Genomic DNA, 364 nt, shown 5'->3' on the forward strand with positions numbered 1-364 from the left:
CTAACATTGATGTTCTCTGTAGTAAGTAATATTTTAATTCATATATACTTATAAACCTTTTTCTATCGAAATTGTCAAAATTTTTATTACTTTCTTATTTTTTCTTTTCGTGGTCCAATAAGAATTGTTTACAAAAGTGATTCGTCGTAACACAGCGCATTTTAAAACCATACAAAGCGATTTTTCCATAATAAATTCAATTTATTTCCTTTTCCATTATTTACATTTAATTTCAATTTCAAACTAACTTTGATGTTCTCTGTAGTAAGTAATATTTTAATTCATATATACTTATAAACCTTTTTCTATCGAAATTGTCAAAATTTTTATTATTTTCTTATTTTTTCTTTTCGTGGTCCAATAA

The sequence above is a fragment of the Nicrophorus vespilloides genome, unplaced genomic scaffold (assembly GCF_001412225.1).
Source record: "Nicrophorus vespilloides isolate i.1.1-1 unplaced genomic scaffold, Nicve_v1.0, whole genome shotgun sequence".
Lineage (NCBI taxonomy): Eukaryota > Metazoa > Arthropoda > Insecta > Coleoptera > Silphidae > Nicrophorus > Nicrophorus vespilloides.